This window comes from Camelus ferus, chromosome 35, assembly GCF_009834535.1.
Source record: "Camelus ferus isolate YT-003-E chromosome 35, BCGSAC_Cfer_1.0, whole genome shotgun sequence".
Lineage (NCBI taxonomy): Eukaryota > Metazoa > Chordata > Mammalia > Artiodactyla > Camelidae > Camelus > Camelus ferus.
In genome coordinates this window covers 22,243,135-22,262,615 of record NC_045730.1, presented here as the reverse complement: position 1 = coordinate 22,262,615, position 19,481 = coordinate 22,243,135, and the positions used below count along the sequence as shown (strand labels likewise).

Sequence of the window (19,481 nt, the reverse complement as noted above, 5' to 3'; positions counted from 1 at the left end):
AATATGTATATATTTTTTTCCCCACAGTTAAGAAAGGAAAGGATAATGACAAATCCTGGCTTTGGGAAGTGCTCACTTGCCAAAAAATCATCAAAAGTGAATGATCCCAACTCGATCGTCTGCATCTATACACACATCTCAAGATGACAGGGTGAGCTGTAGGTGTTCACAGAAAGCAGGGTCCTCGGGGCCCAGCAGGTGTCTGCTGCCTTCCGGAGGGGCGATCAGGGAGCCGGCACTGCCCGCTTGAGAAGGTAACTCGGGAACTTGGTATGGAAGGAGCATCCTTGGGAGATCTACCAGCTGGGATTAAGTGTCTGAATCTGGACGGAATAAGAACACACCTCCTTTCACAACAAAAGGAGATGCCCACTCGGTAACCCAAGAGGGGGCTTTGACTTTGAAATTGTTAACACCCTTTGGATCAAGTGAAAAACTTGGGAGGGAAAAGCAAACATCCTTTGGGTGAGTTCTGAAATAGGCTGGATGTCCTCCTGAAAGTCTCCTCGTCTCTGATTAAACTTGCCATCTGCCCTCCTACACAACTGTCCAGAGCAATCACTGGAAGTTTAGAGAAGGTCTTTTGACTTAGGACCGCGGTTCATGGTACAATTATGCAGCCGTGATAGAGAACCACATTGATTAATATGAGGGATCGTAAAGCGTTTTTCACAGAGGTAGGTGAGAGGAAGTATTTCACAGCAGGTCAGGAGGGGACCAAATATTTCAAGTTGGGGGGCTTCTTCTGGCTGGGGGATGAGAGAGCTGGTCCAGATATGAGATGAGGAGGTGGGGGAGTCAGGATGGGGAGTAAAGAGAAGCCAGCTCACAGACACAGTGAAAAGGTTGGGAGCAAAACTTGTCTCCGGCTAAAGAGTGTGAGAAATGATTGCTGTTAATATACATGATTTGCAGACTTTTAAAAGAAATCACCCCACACCGCACAGCCTCAATCTATAGAAGCCCAGGAGCAGAGTAACACAAGATTAAACAAGAATTTAAAGCAGTCACATAAACAGAAGACCAGACCACCTGCTGGCCTGGACCACAAGTGCCTCTGCCCATCTCTGCCTGGGGTTTTAGGAGAAATGCTGATGTTGGTTTTTAAAGGACAACGAGGAGTTTTTAACCCTAACTTAAGTTATTGTCATTTAAGCCTTTTCTGGACAGGCTGTCTTCTAAGACCTCGGCCTTGAAGTTAACCTAAATGCACCTTCTATTTTTTTCCATCATTTTCCCTGTAACTTCTTGGAGACTTTCGGGTTCTACTTGGGGTTTCCTCTAAGCATGGACTCTCTGAGCCTGAGTCACCCCATAACTTAGCCGCCAGCTCCCTGTGCCCCACTTTTGAGACATGACTAATGTGAATCAAGATGCATGCTAGGTGAATGCAAACTGTGGATTTTGGTTGGTAATAATGTGCCCATGTGGGTTCATTGATTGTACCAAATATGCCACACTGATGAGGGATGTTGAGGGTAGGGGCGTATATGTGTGTGGGAGGGGAGGGCTATGTGCGAACTGTCTGTATTTTCTGCTCAATTCTGCTGTGAACCTGAAACTGCTCTAAAAAAAATAAAGTCTATTAAAAAAAAAAAAGATGCATGCTAGGTGTAAAATACATGCTATCAAACACTTAGTAAGATATCTTAAACTTTTTTAATACTGGTTACAGGTTGAAATGGTACTATTTTGGGTGTATTAGGTCAATAAAACATTATTAGAATTAACTTCATCTGTTCCTTTTTTCCTTGTTTAACGTGGCTGCTAGAAACTTTAAAATGGCATGTGTGGCTCACATTCTGTTTCTATTGGACAGTTTTAATACATTGTAGCACATGGTGAATCTCTAAGAGGTGACTAGTAGGCAGCGTTTCCAAACACATATGCCCACACAACCATTCTTCACATCACATCTTGTTCTGGTTATGTATTCACTCTCCTTCATGGGCCCCCAGACATAATCATGTCCATCGATCCCTGCAAGCTGCCTGGAGTCCTGTTTCGTGTGGGTGCGGTGCTAATTTATGGGGAACAAAAGGGCAGTTAAGGCCCTCTGAGGATGTAGGTCTTGATCCTGACAGCTTTAGCACGGTCATTCAGCAGGAGCAACTTCCCCGTCGGTGGTCCATGTGGGGGTGGTCATAGCAAAACCAGAATCAAAATACATTTGATCATTTCACCATATCCCATAGAATCATAGAACTTGACATTTGGAAGGTACCGAATCCAATAGCCCAGGTCATATTCTAGATTAGGGACCAAACATCCAGCCACTTGTAATATGCTGACTACTGACTGCATGTCCACCATTTGCCAGGCTCCTGTTTCATACTCACCAGCAAGCTTGCCAAGTTGGTGCGATTACGACCAGTCCAATTTCATAGGTGCTGGGAAGATCAGAGAGGTTGGACCACCTCTCTGAGGTCACACAGCTGGAGGGAGGGGCTGGTACGCGTCTCCAGTCGGCTTTGATGCCTCTGGGAAGTGGAGGGACTTGCAGATACATCAGGCATAATATTTCAGCTCTTGCAGTTAGTAATATACAGCGTTTGCAATAGACAAATCGCTGCTTTAACACATTCAAGAGTAACACAATCATTTTAAACAACTTTAGAGCATGAAAGTAGGAACACAGAAATGGAAACTGCCAGAAAAACCCTTGCTTTTGCAATTTTTTCAAACCTACTGGCTCAAGTTTGCCGTAATGTTTATTTTAGTTTAGGTACATCTACACACTGAACATCTATGGCTCTTGTTAATCTACATACTCGAGTCTGCATTTGCAGAAACGGGAATAAGTCTCCCCTGTAAAAAGCTTGAGCCTTTCAGATTTCAGGGCCAAGTCAGAGACAGATCGCTCCTCTGTGCAGCTGTGATTTCTGCAGTGATGCCCGGCACCCTCCCCCCCCCCATCACTGAATGTTTCGAAGACGTCCGGCTATTAGCTCACTCCTGCCTTTTTCAGGACGTAGAGAAGGAAACGTAAGCACAGAGCAGATGAATGCCTCCTTCCCTGCACCAGAGCGGACTCCGGCCGCGAGGCTCCTGACTCAGAGCATTAGGTTATGCTGCCTCCTACTGGCCGGAGTGAGACTCTGCACAAAACCCACGAGCAGGAGAATTGTAATTCAGGGCTTCTCAACTTGATTAATAGACTCTTTCTAAAGGGGAAAAAAAATCTCTTTTAAATATATCTACAGTCCTCAGATTGAAAAACACCATTCCAAATCATGCAAATAAGGATGTTCAAATAGCAACCAAGCTTTAAATTCAAAGAGGTGCCTTCAATTTCCACGAGAGACCCTGCAAGGCCGTTACCTTTGTTCTCAGGATTATGTACCTTGTGTAGTTCCCGCCGTAAGTCCTGCGGCAATGATGACCTTGTGTCAAGGGCATCTCCCTCTACTTAACTTTGGTGCTGCTTCTAACTCCATTCCCATGGAAACATACTCTTCCCCGCGCATCTGTGAAACTACTAATTTCTCTTCTTTGCCGTATATACCTTTCTGTCTTCTCTTCTAGAAAATAGGGGAGCGCATCTTTGCCTGTCTCAGCATCCTGTCCTCTTACACTTCCTTGTAATGAGACCTCCTCACTCTGACAGCTTCCAGGGCACCTTCTCCGAAAACCCTTCCCACCTCCACCCTCCAAGGCCTTCACAAGCAGAATCACTCTCTCCCCTGCAGGCAAACACATCACCCGGTCCTTGTTTATAGGGATCTGTCTCCTGCTCTAGACCTCCGGTAATTTGAGGATAGAAGGCCACGCCTTAGACACTTTTGAACAATACCCTTATTTATATCACTTGAACTTGAAAATATGCTCAGCATTATTAAAGAATCATCTTGACTTAGATGTCTGAACAAGAGGTTTATGCCCTAAGAAGACATACACATAAAAGACTGGAGCACCAGATGAAACGGGAGAGGTAGTAAATGGCAGGTTACAGATGCTAATAAAGCCTTGTGCTAGGCGAACACAAAGCTAGAAGCAATTGCCTCCAGCTGGAGAAGGAGGAGAAGGCACTGGAGACTGATCTAAAATGATGTGTCTACACGGGGAGACGGGGAGAGTGGAGTTGTCATATATGGAAATTACTCCAGACAGAAGAAACACAAATAAAATATAAAATAAAATACAAGCCTCTGAGACATGAAAGTGTAAATATCTTCTACAAGCAAGAGAAGTGTTTTTTCCAGAGCCTTCTTTCAGGGAGGATAGAAAGGCAGATGGGATCAGGTCATTCAAGGTCTTAAAAACCAAACTAAGGAGGGTAGTAGGGAATCTTGAGCAGGCAGGAGCTGGGGTGGAGGGTCTGTGGGCCAGGGGAGCACAGACACCCCTGTACCCAGGTATCCGGCTGCATCCCACTTTCCCAGGGGAGCCATAGTAGTTCTGGGGAAAAGACTTGAACTCTGTCTGTCCCAGGAGTTTGGACATTTATAGACATAGGACTTGGTGTGGGCAGCTTTGAGGGAGGGTCCATGGAAGCAGAGTCTGACTGGGAAAGACTCTGACTTGGCAAACAGCCCTGAGGTAGAGCATGGGGGACAGAGGGGAGAGGATCCAAGTGCCTCAGGGCAGCGGCTGTCGGAACAGGGCAGCCCCAGAACTGGGGCGGCGCATGCAGTCTCGATGAAAGGGCTGTGCACAGGATTCCAGAGCATCCTCCTCAGCTCTGGACCATGGGCAACTTTCGGAGTGACACCCTCAGACTCTCCCCTCCCCACCTCGGACTGGGTGAGAAAAGGAGACAGCATTCTCTTCCATATCCAAGAGCAGTGGTCCCCAAATTTGAGCATGCACCAGCATCACGCGGAGGGTTTGTGAAAGTGCCCCATATTGGAGCCCCACCCCCAAAGCATCTTGAGTTAACCAGTCTGGGGTGGGGTCCCCAAGTTTGCATTTCCAGTAAATTCTGGGGTGACGCCGCTGCTGCTGGTCCAGGGACCGCCCTTTGAAAACGGCTGTACAAGAACCTCCCTGGGAGAAAGATGCCGACTAAGCACAGAACCCACGTGTACCTGTGCGTCCTGGAGTTCCCAGGGGCCTAGCGTCACGCCTGAGGCATAAAAAGCCCTCCAGAAACACAGGGATAAGAGCTGCTCATAAAGGAATGCAAAGCCAGAGAGCAGGTGACAGAGAAAGCCCCAGTCACACAGGGAGAGGCTGCCCCTGCCCCTCCAGGCTTCAGATAGGACAGCACTGAGACTGACGCAAGCACCCATTTTGTTTTAGTGTTTAATGAGTTTTCTTAGAGTTTTTAAAAATTAAAATGTCACAAATAGAGTTCCAGCACAGTCACCAGCTCACACTTCCCTCCTCTCCATCCCACAGGTCAACATATCTTGCATTTGGTGTGATTCCTTGTCATCTTTGTCTTTATGTATTTATCACATATACACCTATTCAATAGGTTGAATGCTTTATTTAACTATTTTATTTTTTAAATTATTATTTAATATTTTTAAATGTCATGAATGCATCATACAATGCATTTCATGGTACACTTGTTCTGTTCATTATGGGGTCTTTTTTTCCTTAAATGGTGGTAAAATAGATATAAAATTTACCACATTAAGAATACAATTCAATGGCACTAACTACATCCATTTTGTTGTGCAAACATTACCAACCATCCATCTCCAGAACTTTGTCGTCTTCCTGAATTAAAACGCCATACCCCCAATATAGTTGATGAACATAGATGCAAAAATCCTCAACAAAATATTAGAAAGCAGAATCCAACAACACATAAAAAAGATCATACACTATGATCAAGCTGGATTCATCCCAGGGTCACAAGGATGGTTCAACATATGCAAATCAACCAACGTGATACACCACATCCACAAGAGAAAGGACAAAAATCACATGATCATCTCAATAGATGCAGAAAAAGCATTTGATAAAATTCAGCACCGATTTATGATATAAACTCTTACCAAAGTTGGTATAGAGGTAACATATCTTGACATAAAAAAAGCTATTTATGACAAACCCACAGCCAACATAATACTCGATGGTGAAAAGTTGAAAGTCTTCTTGCTAAAATCTGGAACAAGACAAGGATGCCCACCCTCATCACTTTTATTCAACACAGTATTGGCAGTCCTAGCCACAGCAATCAGACAAGAAAAAGAAATAAAAGGGGTCCAAAGAAGAGGTAAAATTGTCACTATATGGTGGTGGCATAACACTATACATAGAAAACCCTAAAAGTTCCACACAAAAACTATTAGAGCTGATGAAAGAATTCGGCAAGGTAACAGGATACAAGATTAACACACAGAAATCAGTTGCATTTCTTTACACTAATAATTAAATACCAGAAAAGGAAAGTAAAGAAACAATCTCTTTCAAAATCGCATCCAAAAAACTAAGTACTTAGGAATAAATCTGAGCAAGGAGGTGAAAGACTTATATGTGGAGAACTACAAAACATTGATTAAGGACATTAAAGATGACTTTAAAAAACGGGAAGATATCTCATGGTCTTAGATTGGAAGAATTAATATTGTTAAAATGGCCATACTACCCAAAGCAATCTACAGATTTAATGCAGTCCCTCTCAAATTGCCCAGGACATTTTTTCACAGAAATAGAATAAATAATCCTAAAATTTATATGGAATCACAAAAGACCCAGAATTGCCAAAGCAATACTGGAGAAAGGGGGAAGGGTATAGCTCACTGGTAGAGCATGTGCTTAGCATGCAAAAGGTACTGGGTTCAATCCCCAGTATCACCATTAAATAAATAAATAAGTAAATAAACCTATTTACCTCCTCCAAAAAAAAAGTTTATTAAAAAAAAGAAAAAAGAATAAATAACTTAATTTAAATTAAATTTAAAAAAATTTTAAATACTGAAGAAAAATAATGAAGCTGGAGGAATAACCCTCCCAGACTTCAGATAATACTACTGAGCTACAATAATCAAAACAGTGTGGCATTGGCATAAAAACAGACATATGAATCTATGGAACAGAGTGGAGAGCCCAGTAATAAACACACAGACTTACAATCAATTAATCTTCAACAAAGGAGGCAAGAATATACAATGGAGAAAGAGTCTCTTCAGCAAGTGGTGTTGGGAAAACTGGACAGCAGCATGTAAATCAAAGAAGTTAGATCACTCCCTCACACCACATTTTGTTATGTAAAAATTAACTGAAAATGGCTTAAAAACAAAAATAAGACAAGAAACTATAAACCTCCTGGAAGAAAACATAGGCAAAACATTTTCTGACATAAATTTTAACAATGTTCTCATAGGGCAGTCTACCCAAGCAATAGAAATAAAGCAAAGATAAACAAATGGGGCCTAATTAAACTTACAAGCTTTTGCACAGTAAAGGAAACCACAAGCAAAACAAAAAGACAACCTACAGAATGGGAGAAAATATTTGCAAATGATGCAACTAACAAGGGCTTAATTTCTAGAATATATAAACAGCTCATACAACTTAATAATAAAAAAAAACCCCAATCCAAAAATGGGCAGAAGACCTAAACAAGTAATTCTCCAATGAAAACATACAAATGGCCAATAGGCACGTGAAAAAATGCTCAGTATCCCTAATTATCAGAGAAATGCAAATCAAAACTACAACGAGGTATCACCTCACACCAGAATGGCCGTTATTCAAAAGTCCACGAACAATAAATGCTGGAGAGAGTGTGGGGAACAGAGGACCCTCCTACACTGCTGTTGGGAATATAGTTTGGTACAGTCATTATGAAAAACAGTTTGGAGATTCCTCAAAACACTAAAAGTAGATTTACCATATGATTCAGCAATCCCACTTCTGAGCACGTATCTAGAGAAAACTCAAATTCAGAAAGATACATTCACCCCTATATATATAGCAGCACTAGATACAGTAGCCAAGACATAGAAACAACCTAAATGTCCATCAACAGGTGACTGGTAAAGAAGTTGTGGTATATTTATACAATGGAATATCACTCAGCCATAAAAAGGAATAAAATGCCATTTGCCGCAACATGGATGGACCTGGAGATCACCATTCTAAGTGACGTAAGCCAGAAAGAGAGAAAAATACCATGTGATGTCAGTCATATGTGGAATCTTAAAAAAAAAAATGACACAAACAAACTTAATTACAAAACAGAAACAGACTCAAGACAGAAAATAAACTTACGCTTACCAGCGGGGAAAGGGGGTGGGAAAGGACAAATTAGGAGATTTGCAGATACTAACCACTATATATAAAATTGATAAACAGTAAGTACAGCATAGGGAACTATATTCAATATCTTGTAGTAACCAATAATGACAATGAAAAAGATAAACAAAAAACACGCCATACCTGTCCAACACTAACTCCCTTAGCATTCTGTTTTCACGTTCCTTCATCTGGATGCATTGAGTTGTTCTATCACTGTAATTGCTATATAGTGACTATGCAGCATTGACTTCCCCACCTCCTTTTTGATGTATATTTAAATTATTTCCAGTTTGTCGCTATTGCAAATATCCTGGTATTCGTCACTTAGAAGAGGAATTAATAGGAGTCAGAGGTCATATCCATCTTTAATTTTACTACAGAGTGTTTAGTTGCTCCCCAAAATGGCTTTACTAATTTCCATTCTTTCCATTAGCCTAAGACGACCTCAATTTCCCCACATTCTTGACAACATTTGGTCTCGCTGGACTTTTCGTTTTTGCCTATCTGGTGGTTATAAAATGGTATTATGTTTTAATTTTCATTTTCCTGATTTCTGGTGAGGCCAAACATCTTACCATGTATATCTTAGCAACACAGATGTCCTCTCTTCTGAATTCCCTGCTCATATCTATACCATTTTTTCTATTGGATTATTTTTTCTTATTGATCTGTGGGAGTTCTGTGCATATTCTAGGAAATGTTCTTTTATTGATTATGAGTTACAAATATCTACTCCCAGTCTGTGGCTTGTCTCTTGATGGAAGTACCTTTTTTTATTACAGATAAATTTTAAGTTTCAATATAGACAAATGTATCATTTTTTTTCCTTTCTAATTGGTGCTTTTTGCATCTTACTTAAGAAATCCTTGTCCTGAGGACATAAAGAGAAGCTCTTATACTTTCTTTCGTAAGTGTAAAGACTTACTTTTCCTCTATAAAACCTCCAGTTATCTTGTAACTAGCACAAATACATGGCAGTTACTTTTGTGTGCATGTGAATGTGTGTGAAAAGCATTAATTTATTAACTATATGCATTTTAATGTGTATGCATTTTATAATGTGAGGGTTGGGACAACAGTGTGGAAGCAGACATCAGTTTAGAGATTGACTTGGCTCAGGATCGTTTAACAGAACACCATAGACTGGGTGGCTTAAACTACAAATATCTACTTCTCTCAGTTCTGGACGCTGGGAAGTCCAAGATCAAGGTGCTGGCAGATTCGGCATCTGGTGAGAACCCGCTTCCTGCTTGTAGGTGACCACATCACATCACACAGAGAAGGCTCTTGTCTCTTTCCCTCCTTACAAGGGCACTAATCTCATCACAGGGACCCCACTCACATGACCAAAATTATCATCTAAACCAAATTACCTCCCAAAGGTCCCGTCTCCTGATACCATCACATTGGGGGTTAGGGCTTCAACATATGAATTTTAGGGGGGACACAACATTCAGTCCATAGCAGAGACCATTGCAAGTCATTCAGGCAAATGAAATGTGAACCTTGGACCAACTGGTGGAGGGAAAAAAAAATGAATGAATTTGAACAATATTCAGCAAAGTAGAATCAACAGGAAGCCAAACTAAGCAGGAAAAACCACCACCAACCAATTGTCAGGGGTGCTGGCCCCCCCTTAAGTGAATCACAGAATCTCCAGGCGGAAAAGGATCATAATGTCCATCCAGTACAGCCATCCATGTGCTGCTTGGACCTGCCCACCAAGCATGGAAACGAAACATTCCTGCTGACTCTCTGAAGACACCAGTACCACGACGGCCAGAGGACCGGCTCTGCTTAGAGAAATTCAAGCCAAGGAGGGCCAAACCTGAACCACATCCCAAACCAGACATGGTCCCTGTGTTCCAGATGTGGACGCTCTGTAAAGAAGGTTAAACTCAAACCTCTTTTGCCTCCGCCATAACTTATTTATTATTCCTCCCTTGCATCCTGTCTGCCCAGTTTTGAGTCTGGAGGCCCCGAGGCTGGGTCCACTCCTGAGCCGTTTTCAGCATGTGCCCTGCACATGGCTAACACAGAGTAAGTGCCGGGCAAGGACAGGAACCTTCGGGTAGGATGAAATCAATTTGTAATTCTTTTCCCAAGTAGCCTCTGACCAAAGGAGATAATTAAGGAAGATGGTGTATGGGGGGAGGCGGGGCAAAGGGCGAAGTCTGCCACGAATTAACAAAGACTGTGAATAAATAGCTGTTTCTTTGCTGGCAGAACAGTGAACTCTAGTTCACTGAGGGCTTAGTTCTGGGGCCAATTTTTATTTAACAAATTCTGAGAGCAGGAAATAGACAGTAAGCCTGAAACTGACATTCGCACACACGTCATCTCTACCTAGCTTCTCTGCCTCCCCCCTCCTCACGACTCCCTCTCTTCTCCTTGACCAAGTACCAGGGAGAATTGGGCTTTTAATCACGTACAGAGGGGGTAGGGTCAACCCATTACATGTAATCCACAAACACAGGAAGAAATGCACCTGAATCACGTGAATCCAGACCCTTCATTTATTACATTGTAGAACCAAGCCCTGAAGGACAGGAGGCTGGAACTGGTTGGGATGGGATCTCTGGCTAGAAGGCGGGAGCAGCTTTCCTTAACAGAAGAGGGAAGGGAGTCGTCGAAGGAAAAACTGGATAACTAATCAGGAGTGGTCTCAGAATTTGGGATGGGGTAGTCTATGCATTTGGGGAAATTATGTGCAAAATTGCACTGATTTTTAATCACTGAAGACAGGAAGAGAGAGGGATGTGAAAATGCAATTAAAGAAATTAAACTGTTTCCCCTCCCCGCCGTGTTCTCTCTCATGTATCAAAGAGACAAAGGGAAAAACATAATTGATTTTGTTGCCTTCACTACTCTCTGGGTGTAAGCAATGGAATCCTCATTCTACAGCACCAAATGAATCACTTTCGTGCTTAGGAAAAATGGGATTCGCCAGGGACATCATAGCCCCATGGGATCTTGTGGCACATGGCTACATTTTGGGAGGCCAGAATTTCAGAAAGCATCATATTGTTAATTGTATTTCAGGGGAGAGTACCATCCTTGACTGACCACGCTTATGGCCGTGTGGGGGATGCTGCAGGCAGCAGATCTCAGGGGGGAGCCCTGGGCGTGGTGGCTGGAGGGGAGACCCTTGGGGAGGCCTGCAGGGGACCTGTGAACTACGGTCTCCTCCAACAAGCTTCCTTCACTTAGAAATAACCAACTCACTCCTCCTGAAATCAAACAGAAGTGCCAACACGATGACTTGAATTTCTTGTGACGTTTTTCCCCTTGCCTAAAAAAGCTATGGTTTTTACCGAAGACCACTGAAGAAAATGAATGATGATTATTGCAATGACTGTAGCATTAATGAGTTAATGGAATAATGCAGCACTCCCCATATTTCCAGTTTCTCCTCCCAGTTCAAGTTCTGTTCTCCCACAGCTCTTGCCACCAAATTACTCAGTTTTGGGGTCAGAGACCCCGCTGGGGAGCTGATGGAAGCTAGGAACTCTCTTCCCAGAGATGCACAAGGAGATAAAATTTTGCACATACTTTCAGAAGGCTCATAGATTCCCCTCCTCCTCTCAAAAAAAGAAAAAGAAAAAAAGATCCCTGAGACCTTGACTTAGAACTTAGTATTACAGCAATACTCCTTCATTGATTGGGATTTTGACCCGATCACAGGGTCCCAATACTGAACACAATGCCTGCAAACTAACAGCTGCTTGAGGATGAGGATTACTGTTAACCTGACTTTTAAGACAAGAATGGTGAAATGAAAGCGATGATATTTAGAAGTAGGGAGAAAGCATGTTTATGTTGTGTAAAAAAAAAAAAATTGGTCTTGAAGCTGTTTTCCATTTTTACTGGGATTTGGACCACTTGGAAATTGCACAGCGTGAAAAAAGAGCCAGTTTCTCTTACACAGACAGGGATCTGGAGCCTGAGCCATTGAGAGTTGGATTTATCTAGAAAGACGTGTAGCTACAAGAATGAGCTTAGATAGCGGCCTAGGGGAAAACAGAGGGACCCCCAAAAGATCAGGATGCAGCCTAAAATCTTGCTTCTTCTCAGGATCTGCCTGCCCACCAGGACGACACTGGCGGCAAGGGTGTCAACAATAAGCAGGTCCAGGCACAGACTCTCCGACGTTTCCCCACCTGAGCTGCCAAGGCCCCATCTTTCCTCCCCAGGCTCTGAACCTGCTACTTCCGGCACTCCTGCTTCAGGATCTGAATTTCTGCCCCCCAGCCCCTTCCCCAAAGATACCGACTGTCAGCAGCATTCTGACATTTGCCCCCGGGCCATAAGCTCTGCTAGCAGACAGGTCTAGGGCTGCAAAGCCAGGCCTGCAGGCGGTGATGGACAGTGTGGAAGGACCATCCCTGTAACCTGCTGGTCCAGCAAGGGATGGCCTAGTGAATCCCAGTTCTGGCCCGGGGCTGAGAGGGAGCCCAGGTGTCAGGAAGGTGTCCTCCTGATGGAACTGAGCGTTGTTAGTTCCTGCCACTGGGTGGAGGGTAAGGGATAGCTCAGGCATCTTTGTGGCCTCAACCTTGGTCCAGCAGACAGTGATGCTTTCAGTCAAGCCTCACTTGTGTGAGGGGACAATGCAGATGGATAACTAACGCCCCACTTGGGGGAGGAGGAAGGCAAACACAGGAGAGCAAACCCATCCTGCTATTTCTGGGGAGCAAGAGAAACCAGCTCCGCTCCCCAGTCACTTGACAACTACCGAGTGTGGACAGATGGCCCAGGTTCAAGTCCAAGTCCTCCACTTTCTGCCTCTGTAACTTTGGACAAGTTACTTATTGTCTCTGTGCCTCGATTTCCTCACCTATAAAATGGGGACAATAATGGTACTTACATCACTGAGTTGTTATGAGGATTAAGTAAATTAATCCGTGCAGGGATCTCAGAAGCATGCTTGGTTCACAGCAAGCAATTTCATTTTCTTTTATTAATTGATTTTTTCCTATTAAACCTATTTTTTTTTAATTGATGTATAGTCAGTTTACAATGTGTCAATTTCTGGTGTACAGTATAATGCTTTAGTCATACATACACACACATATATTTGTTTTCATATTCTTTTTCATTATAGGTTACTACAAGATATTGAATATAGTTTCCTGTGCTATACAGTATAAAATTGTTGTTTATCTATTTTATATATAGTAGTTTGTATCTGCAAATCTTGAACTCCCAATTTATCCCTTCCCACCCACTTCCCTCACTGGTAACCATAAGTTTGTTTTCTATGTCTATGAGTCTGTTTCTGTTTTGTAAATAAGTTCACTTGTGTCACTTTTTTAGATTCCAGATAAAAGTGATATCATATGGTATTTGTCTTTCTCTTTCTGGCTTACTTCACTTAGAATGACAACCTCCAGGTCCATCCATGTTGCTGCAAATGGCATTATTTTATTCTTTTTGATGGCTGGGTAGTAGTCCATTGTATAAATGTACCAAGCTTCTTTATCCAGTCATCTGTTGATGGACAGATGCCTCAGAAAGCAGTTTAAATGTTAACTGTCACCACTGTGTTGAACCCATAGCCAGGGTTCTCGCCTGCATGGAACTCAGAGTCTGTTGAGGGAAGGAGAAACAGCACAAATGTGCTACCACCCACCAACTAAATTTAGCTAGTGGGAGCATCCACACCTCTTCCTCTTCCACCTCCATCCAGGTGCCAAAATGCCTCTCCTCACCCCTCCCTCCAGGACTTGTTCTACCAGCCACCCTTCCTCACTCTCATATCTTTAGTCTCCTTTGCTTTGGTTTATGCACCTGTTCAAAGCTTTCCAGGTTCTAAAAAACAAAGCCCTCCTCCTCCCTCTCGAGGAGATACCCCTCTTCCTCTGCCCTTTCTACAAGAGGTGTCTACCCACATTATCTCCACTTGTCAACCTGCACTCGCTCCTCTGCCCCCCACCCCTGTCTTCCACCTGCACATAAGTGCCTCGCCTACAGGCCACCAGGGACCTCTTAAACCTAAGGATCTATTTGTGGCCCTTACCTTACCTCCCACCACATGCCAGTGATGCGCTAGGCACTGGGAGGCAAAGATACTCAGACGGGGGGGGGGGGGGATAGCTCTGTGGTGGAGTGGGGGTTTAGCATGCATGAGGTCCTGGGTTCAATCCATTAAATAAATAAATAAACCTAATTTACCACCCCCCCCAGCAAAACAAAACAAGACCAAAAAAAGTGTAAAAAAATTTTTTTTAAAAAAGATACTCTTTACAGGGGGTCAAGGCTTTTGGGGGTGCAGTGGGAGGTGTGGAGAGATTAAGTATATGGAATAACTGCAAATCATCAGGGCAGGTTCCACGGTAAGGACCAAAATGGGTTGGCAGGGCTGGCTCCTTCTGGAAGCTCAGAGAAGAATTCACTTCCTTGCCTTTTCCAGCTTCTGGAAGCTGCCCACATTCCTTGGCTCGTGGCTCCAGATCACTCTGATCTTTGCTTCCTTTGTCACAACTTCTCAGACCCTCTTGCCTCCCTTGTTTCTGTACAAGGATCCTGGTCCATCCAGATTATCCAGGATAACCTCCTCATCAAAAAAAACAAAAACAGAAACAAAAACCCTTAGCATAATCAACATGGCAAAGTTCGTTTGTCAGGTAAGGCAATATATTCACAGGTGATTAGGATGTGGACCGCTATTATTCTCCCTACCATAGAGGGGGCTCCCCCTGGAATAGCCAGAGAACTCTTCAGAGAGAAGACTCGTGGAGCAGAATCTTATAGGTTTAGTCTTATTTGCCAGAAGCTGGGGCGAGGTGTTATGAACAAAGAAATAACACCTGCTGAGAGGCCAGATGGAGAAAGAAAAGGTGCGTCTGGAGACCTGTAAGCACCCGCATGGTTGTACGGCTGATGAATAGGAAGAGGGTGCCTCTGGGGATTAGATTAAAAAGGAAAAGTAGAAGCTGGATCATGAAGTATTTTTGTTGTTGTTTTTTTAAACCATATTGTCTGAAATTTACCTGAAATGTATTTACTTGCCATTACTTTAGACTGTGCTATTGTTTCTTTAAAAACTTCCTTAAGTTGACTCACTTTTTGTTCTAAAGAATAATGTCCAAGAAATCACAGGCTTTATATGTTGGTTGTATCTTTCCAGTGTTAAAAGTGAATGCGTAACTATAAAAACACACCCACGAATGAGTGCCATACTTTGAGAAATAAAGCCAGAGGCAACGGAAACCACCCAAAGGTTTTGAGCAGGGAAAGAACACGACCACGTTTGCCTTTTGGATAAATATCATTCCCACAGCATTAATCACTTTGGACTGAATGGAAACCAGTGAAAATCACAACAAAAAAGACCATAAATTAGGAGACTTCCACGATAGCTGAGGGGAGAGATGAGAAACGAACAGAGATAGGACCTGTGGGAGGGGAGTGGAGGGTTCAGATGTGAATAGTATCAAGGAGGCAGGAATGACAGACAACAGTGAAGACGGGGAAAGGGAGGAGCTGGGGGTAACTGTCAGTGTTTCGGCACATGCAATGCAGCAGATAACTATCCATCCGCCACGATCATAAATAGAGGGAGAGTTGACAGGGGGAGAGGGGCGGATAGGGTGGGAAGGATAATAATTGCTTTCATCTGGGCATCCTCTAGGGTAGCACTTTCCAGGAGAAATAGGCTGTGAGCCACCTATGCCATTTTTAATAGTCAGATGGCCACATTGAAAAAAAAGGAAGAAGAAATGGATGAAATTAATAATATATTTTATGTCACTCAATATATGAATCGATATAAAAAAAACTGAGATGTTTTACGTTCTTTTTTTCATTTTAAGTCTTCAAAATTCAGTGTATGTTTTTACTCAGAGAGCACATCTCAGTTCAGACAGTCCACACACTCAAAAGGCACCATGGAGAGTGGCTACCGTATTTGTTGGACAGCACAGCTCTAGGAGCACTTGCTGAAGGCAGGCCAGTGTGATCAGACATTATCTGGGGGAGGATGAGGATCCTGATCAGATATTGAGGGTGACTAGATTTGCTAAAATGAGGTTTTACAAGGAAGTGCACAGGTGGGTCTAAGAGAAGGTTGACGAGCCTGACTAAAGTTTGACCAAGCAAAGAATCTGTCATGATGGGACAGGAGGGAAAGGGGCAGGGCACAACCATTAAAGGAGTGACACAGCAATTGAAGACTTGACTCCCAGTAGACCCTGAACTTCATTATATGCTCACTATAATATATTAGCTGCAGGATGGCACTCGCACAGGTGCCAGGACGGTCGGGAGGCTGGCCATAAAGGTCAACGAGTGGGTGATGGCACAACTCCTGGGAATCCCTGCCCTTCCTCAGAAGTAGTTGGAATAACCCTCCCACTTGGTAGCATATGAAGTTACAGTGCCCATGAAAACTAACAACCCTGCACCTGTGGTCGCTCCCTCTTGCCTTCAGAGACACCTGCACTCTGTCTATGGAGTATGTATCTCTCTAAATAAATCTAAATTCAATCTACTATGGCTTGCTCTTGAATTCTTTCCTGTGTGAAGCCAAGGACCCTCACTTGATGGGGTGTGTCACAGGGACTTGCCTGGCACCTGGGACATGGCCATCCTCTCCGGCCCCATTTTTCCTGTATCAACAATTCCACCCATTAAACCTGTTAGATACAATCTTTGGAGTGGAGTTGGGAAATTTGTATTTTTTTCTTTTTGTTTGTTTGTTTGCTTGGGGGGAGAGGTAATTAGGTTTGTTTGTTTATTTATTTATTTTTAATGGAGGTACTAAGGATTGAACCCAAGATCCTGTGCATGCTAGGCATGCACTCTAACCACTGAGCTATACCCTTCCCCCTGTGGTAAATTCATATTTTTAACAAGCCTCCACCAGGTAGTGCAACCCAGGAGAATCATCTTTCAGTTGGCGCCAGGTGGACTTGAGAACTCAGGGGAGACAGTTCCCAGCAGGAAGGAGTGCTGATGAGCCCTCTGGGGAAGACTCACAGAGAGAAAGAAAGCTGATGGGGGAAAGCACAGAGACAGACTTGTGTTCAGGACAAAGGGAGGGATGAGAGATCTGGTAGATTATCTGATCCCAAGATTGTAGCCGGGCTCCAGGCTCATCAAGGCGCTGTGGCTTAGACAGGAGTCTACAACCTCTGCTCGGGACAGTTCAACTCAAGTTGTCCTGGAGCTCCCAAAGAGCTCCAACCCCAGGGGCTGGGGAAGGAAGAAGCGAGTTCTGCTAGCCCCCCACACAAAGCAGGGGTCAGCCTCTTATTCTCCCAGCCCTTCAATTTTGAAGCTCTGCCGGGCTCTGTCCAAGGTCTTTTTCATTTTTTTGCCCTCGTCTTCTCACTCTGGGTTCGTCTCACCCCTCTCTGGGGCTTCAAAGCCCATTTATATGCTGAGGGACCCATATTTGCATCTGAAACTCAAGAGCCCATCCCCACCTCAAATGCCAGACCTATTTTTACCAAATGCCTTCAGCTGCCTAGAATACCTGGCTGGGGGGGGGGGGGGGAGGCGGGCTGATATTTAACATTTCTAAAGCTGAACTCACCCCAAAATTTGTTTGCCTGCTAACAGTTAATGTTTCAACTAGTAGCCTCACTACCCTTTCAATTCCCCCAAAACTAGAAGTCTGGGGGTCATCTTACCTTTTTCCTCCCACCACACACTAAATCACCTGAAACCCCTTCCTTTGCATTCCTGCAGCTTCTGTTCAGACACCCTCAACTCCATGCGTGACTAGTACTGCTCCCTCCCATCTAGAGGTGTGGCCCCATTTTCCCCTCTGGGAGATGGCATCCTCCCAAATGCCTTCTTTTACAAGCTAAACTAAAAAACAAATCAGCAGGCACACTCTGCTGACCTGGGCACATCCAGCATAAACACCGAACTCCTCAGTGTGAACCATGCACCTTCACATAGGGCCTTACTCACCTCTGTTAAGTCCCCTTCCCCCACTCCCCCAAATCTTTTCTTCTAGTTGTGACATTTCTTGCTAAAAAAAAAAAAAAAAAACCAAAACACAAAACAAAAAACCTAACACTCGGTACCCCTCAAACACAAACAACTCACAAGATCGATTTTTAAAGGGAGGAAACGAGAGGAATTAAGACATCCGCATCCTCCTCCCCTGATTCTGGAGGCCCGGAGTGCCCCCTGGGGATTGTGTGTACCTGCGTTTTCCCAGGAAATTCATAGGCAAATCTAGGTTTGTCCGCCACGGGGTTATGCCACTCTTACAAAAGCCCAACACATCACGTTAAAGAATCCAGGCTACTATGTTCTTTTCTAACTTACTGTAGGGGGACAGAGAAAGGAGGAGCCTGCAGCAGCCTGGGCACCTAGGCTGCATCACTATTGAATCTTCACCAAGATCAAAACCCTGGGGAACTGACAAGAAGAAATTTTAAGAATGAAAACAGCATCTGCGTAGCCTACAAACCTGCAAGCACAACCTAAAGTACCTTTTCGTTAAAAGCAAAACAAAAAACCCTGCCCCCCCAAATGTATTTGGAAAATGCTGAACCACTCTAGAAAAGTTTGCTCTGCATTCCTCCCCACTCCTCGGTTTTAAAGGAAGCCCTAAAAGACGTCGTCGCAAAGCATTTTGCTTTATTTTTATTCAGCAGTGCAGTAGAAAGTTGAAACCCTGAAAAAAGTAATTTCACAAGCTGCAGCACTGCTGTGGGTGTTAATTTAAACACATACAGTATTAGGCTGCCATGTTTACTTGGACCTGGGCAGAGCAAACAATCTAACTGCGGAACGTGAGGCTCTGACTTCCTACCAAGCACATGAAACATTCAAGAAACTTTGCAGGACGTGTACACGTTCGCTAAGGCGCCTATGAACTCCCGAGCCAGACTGAACAATAGAAAGGAGAGGTGATGGAAGTCATTTCAACCAAATGCGCCGTCTGTGTCTCTGAGTCCTTCATCGCAGCAGAGGGGGCCTTTCCTCTGCTCCTGCTCTATTTTCGAATCGTTTCCAGGCTCATTGTCTGCCGGCAGCGCGCGTGGAGCAGGTACAGCGTCCCGCCGATCGCCGCGCGGCTGAGTCCCGCCAGGTTTTGGAAAACATTCCCGGCCTTTCCAGCGGGTCAAGGAAAAGGAGGTGGCCCGGGCGCCAAGGCTGCTGCCAAAGCAACTCGCAACTTTTGAAATCAATCCTTTTTGCATCATGCAACGGATGCCACCGCTCCTCGGGCTTGCAACCCCCCACCCCTCCCCCGAGACCAATCATTGCCGCGCTCGGGCCTGCACATCGCCCCCGCCCCCTTCCCGGGCCGCACGCAGCCA

The 19,481-nt window shown here is 44.0% G+C and overlaps 2 long non-coding RNA genes across 4 annotated transcripts in view; both read right to left on the bottom strand.

Moving 5' to 3' along the window:
- LOC116661496 overlaps positions 1 to 19,481 on the bottom strand; it is a 65,017-nt gene that overhangs the window by 44,312 nt on the left and 1,224 nt on the right. The gene's annotated exons all lie outside the window — the stretch shown is intronic.
- On the bottom strand, positions 14,457 to 19,457 carry LOC116661497. Of its 2 annotated transcripts, none has more exons than XR_004317379.1 (2): positions 18,481 to 19,457; positions 14,457 to 14,752 (listed from the first exon to the last, which is right to left on the bottom strand). It is a non-coding gene; the product is annotated as an uncharacterized LOC116661497 (long non-coding RNA). The 2 variants fall into 2 exon arrangements; XR_004317378.1 differs by having other exon boundaries at positions 14,457 to 14,749.